Source organism: Apium graveolens, chromosome 2 (assembly GCF_009905375.1).
Source record: "Apium graveolens cultivar Ventura chromosome 2, ASM990537v1, whole genome shotgun sequence".
NCBI classification, from domain to species: domain Eukaryota; kingdom Viridiplantae; phylum Streptophyta; class Magnoliopsida; order Apiales; family Apiaceae; genus Apium; species Apium graveolens.
In genome coordinates this window covers 137,663,219-137,667,636 of record NC_133648.1, presented here as the reverse complement: position 1 = coordinate 137,667,636, position 4,418 = coordinate 137,663,219, and the positions used below count along the sequence as shown (strand labels likewise).

Below are 4,418 nucleotides of genomic sequence, written 5' to 3'. Positions count from 1 at the left end.
CTTACCAACTTGACCAACTTATTTCTAAGACTCTTTTCTTGCCAGTCGAGTATTTTGACAGGTTGCTCCACAAATGACAGGTCTGCCTGAATCTCTATAGGTTCATACTTTATCACATGGTTGACATCAGGGTTGTACTTCTTAAGCAATGACACATGAAACACATTATGCACATGCTGATACTGAGGCGGCAAAGCTAATTCATAGTCCACCTTCCCTACTTGACTCAAAATTTCAAAAGGACCAATATATCTAGGCGCTAACTTCCCTTTCTTGCCAAATCTAGACAATCCTTTCCTCGGTGATACCTTCAATAATACGGGTTCACCTATTTGGAATCTGATATCCTTACGTGCTGGGTCCGCGTACTTTCTTTGCCTATCTTGAGCAGCAAGTAATCTCTTCTGAATCAATTTGACTGTCTCATGCATTTGTTGTACCAATTCCGGGCCTAGAATCCTTCCTTCTCCCACTTCATCCCAACTAGTTGGTGATCTGCACTTCCGTCCATATAAAGCTTCGAATGGTGGCATGCCAATACTGGAGTGATAGCTGTTGTTATAGGAAAATTCTACCAATGGCAGGTGGTCATCCCAACTTCCCGCAAAATCAATCGCACAACTGCGCAACATGTCTTCAATTATTTGAATTGTCCTTTCGCTTTGTCCATTAGTCTGCGGATGATACGCCGTATTCATGTTTAACTTTGTGCCAAGACTTTCTTGAAATTGCTTCCACAATCTTGAGTTAAATCGTGGATCTCTGTCCGGAACTATCGATACAGGCACGCCATGTCGTAAGACGATTCCACGTACATACAGATGGACCAATCTGTTCAATGAAGACTTCTCATTAATTGGAAGAAAATGTTCTGACTTCATAAGGCGATCAACTATAACCCATATAGCGTCATGTTCGGATTTCGTTCGTGGTAATCCTACTATAAAGTCCATGGAAATGTTTTCCCAATTCCATTCTGGAATCTTTAAGGGATGAATTAATCTGCTTGGTCTTTGATGTTCTGCCTTCACTTTCTGACAAGTATAGCATTCGCAACCCATTTTGTGACTTCCCGCTTCATATTTGCCCACCAAAAGTTCTGCTTCAAGTCCTGGTACATCTTGGTGCTTCCTGGATGGATTGAAAATCTAGAATTGTGAGCTTTTTGTAATATCTCATTCTTCAATTCAGTCACATGAGGAATCGAAATTCTTGAGGAAAACCTTAGTATACCTTGCTCATCCCTTTGTGTATGATAAGTGGCATTTTATACCACTTAGAACGTCTTAAAATGGCTTAAATTGGTGTCTTGAAATCAAGTATTTTATGTATTTGATGCGTTTTTCTAGTGTTTATGCATTTCAGGGTATTAGTTGCATTTCGGGGGAGGAATCATCAAGAATAAGCCTTGGCATGTGTTCACCATTGCGAGAGGAAAGGAATGGGCAGATTACGGCGAAGAAACGGAGCAAACCTGGATTTTTTCCAGTAGAGGCCCGCGCGCCCGCGCAGCAATGCTGAGCGGCCGCGCAGCAACCTGCGCGCCCGCGCTGCTATGCTGAGCGGCCGCGCAGGGTCGGGGAAAAAGATAAATTATTTTAGACTTCTACTTCTGTTTGGCTTCCAACTTCTATGTAATCTGAGTTTTATGGGACTATTATATAGGTAGATTTGAGACGTTTTCACAGAGAGTATTAAAGGGGATTATGTTTTAGATTGTGTTTTATGCAAGAAGCGAAGGAGATAAGGAAGAAGACCGATTTAGCACACCGCAACGAAGAGGAAGCATATTTTCTTGTGATTCTTGTTTCGTTGTAACGTTGGATGCTAGTTTTCTTGCTTTGATTTATTTACTCTTGTGACGTACTCTGTTTTAATATAATTAGTTTAGTTATTATTTTCTTGTGTTTGTTTGTCATGATTTCATATGAACCCATGATGGCGATAAGTTCTATTATGGGCTAATCGTGATCATGGGGTTGCAACGGATTTATTATGGAATTCTTTAGTTAATTGTTTAATACTTTAGTGTGTGATGATTGCTTGATATCTAGTATTGGTTGTGCGTATTCGTCTTATGTGCGTCGCGAACATATAAGATAGGGTGTTAATCTCTTGTGAAGCGACGGTGGATCTTGAGATTTAGAACTTGCCATGCTAGCATAGGTTCATGTACGTTGAGCATGATTAGTGGGTAACTCTAACAGTTTTATTTGCCCTATGTAATCAAAAAAGGAATAACTTGTGCTTAAATCGTTGTGTTGTCAATTTCTGTAGACATATAGGAACTCAACATAATTGATGACTATTCAACTTCTATCTTAATTGTGGATGCTTGGTAGAATGGTATTAGTACAATGAAAGTTGGCTTTTATCAGTTTCGTGTTATTCGATTAATATCATCACTGTCACATGCTAAAGGTAATAACAATGGCTATAGAAGGAAGTAATAATGAAGTTGTGATCTCATGAGTGTTTTATTATTGATAAATTGAAGTGTTAGTTAAGTGGTTAATTAAGTAGTTAATTATAGTTAATATTTAATCAACAATTTTAAGTGTTATTATCTTAACATTGAAAAGTAATCATACATTGGTGAGTGAGTTTAATTAGACAATAATTTAGTCTGAGTCTCTGAGGGAACGAACTAGAAAATATTCTATATTACTTGCGAACGCGTATACTTGCGTGAATATTAGTGCGTGTTTTCGCCCTAACAAGTTTTTGGCGCCGCTGCCGGGGACTCGGCGTATTTGTTTAGTTTATGTACTTACCATCATTGGTCATTAGGACTCAGTGATTAGGACGTAGTAGTTACTTATTTTTTCTGGTTGTGTTTCAGGTAATTTAGCAAGCGTTTATGCAAACTCGTTCTCGTGCTCGCAAGAGGACTTTAGATACAGCTGAGGAGACAGACGAAGTTCTTGATATTCCGGAGAAGTTAGATTTTGAGGATTCGGATTCCGGAACTGAGCAGAAAGAACCAGTAAACATGGGAGATCGTATTGTTCAAGCTGATCCAGCTCTTATGGATTTTTCTCGGCCTAAAATTGATGACATTCAGTCAAGCATCCTTCATCCGGCTATTCAAGCTAACACCTTTGAAATCAAGCCGGGCACTATTCAGATGGTGCATAATTCTGTTTCTTTTGGAGGAGCGGCAACTGAAGACCCCAACATGCACATAAGGAATTTTGTCGAGATCTGCAGCACTTTTAAGTATAATGGCGTGACTGATGAGGCTATCAAGTTGAGGCTTTTCCCATTCTCACTAAGGGACAAGGCTAAAGACTGGTTACATTCTGAACCAGCTGGGTCCATCACTACGTGGCAAGATCTTGCGCAAAAGTTTCTGGTGAAGTTTTATCCGATGGCAAAGACTGCTGCTATGAGGAGTGCTCTTACTCAGTTTGCGCAGCAACCTACAGAATCTATGTGCGAGGCTTGGGAACGCTACAAGGAAATGTTGAGAAAATGTCCACATCATGGAATGCCGGATTGGATGGTGATCACTGGTTTCTATAATGGTTTGGGGGCCCAATCTCGGCCCATGCTCGATGCAGCAGCTGGAGGAGCCTTATGGGCTAAAAGCTATACTGAGGCGTATAATCTTATAGAGACGATGGCTGCAAATGAGCATCAAAACCCAACTCAGAGGATGACGTCAGGCAAGGTAGCAGGTATTTTGGAAGTTGATGCAGCCACCGCTATTGCAGCCCAGCTCCAAGCGCTATCAATGAAGGTTGATTCTCTGGCTACGTATGGAGTTAATCAAATAGCTATGGTTTGTGAGCTTTGTGCAGGTTCTCATGCTACGGATCAGTGTTCTCTTGTAAACGAATCTATTCAGTATGTGAATAATTATCAGTGACAACAGCAGCCTGTGCCAGCGACCTATCATCCTAATAACAGAAATCATCCAAATTTCAGCTGGGGGAATAATCAGAATGCTATTCAGCCACCATATCAGCAAGGAGTGAGTAAACAGTTTAACCCACCTGGATTCTAGCAACCATAGCAGTATGCTACAAGGCAATCATATCCTCAACAGGGAAGTACAGCTGCACCCACTAGTGCTGATTTTGAGGAACTTAAGTTGTTGTGCAAGAGTCAGGCGGTTTCTATCAAGACCTTGGAAAATCAAATCGGTCAATTAGCCAATGCAGTGCTCAATCGTCAACCTGGCACTCTTCCCAGTGACACGGAAGTACCAGGAAGGAAGGAAGCTAAAGAGAAAGTCAAGGCTATTACCTTAAGGTCTAGAAAAGTGGCTGATGCTGAAAAGGTAAAGGAAGTCGAAGCTGAAGTTAGAGATGAAGAATCTAAGCAAAAGGAGAAAGCGGCGGAACCAAGGAAGACTACTGTTGAACACACTCTGCCTGAGGCTAATACAGGGGAGAAACAGCTCTATCCTCCAC

At 41.0% G+C, this 4,418-nt stretch overlaps 1 non-coding gene across 1 annotated transcript; it reads right to left on the bottom strand.

The window, feature by feature from the left end:
* Window positions 1-3,385: 3,385 nt before the first annotated feature.
* On the bottom strand, window positions 3,386-3,492 carry LOC141709522 (small nucleolar RNA R71). The gene has a single exon (XR_012570093.1). It is a non-coding gene; the product is annotated as a small nucleolar RNA R71 (small nucleolar RNA).
* Window positions 3,493-4,418: the final 926 nt, after the last annotated feature.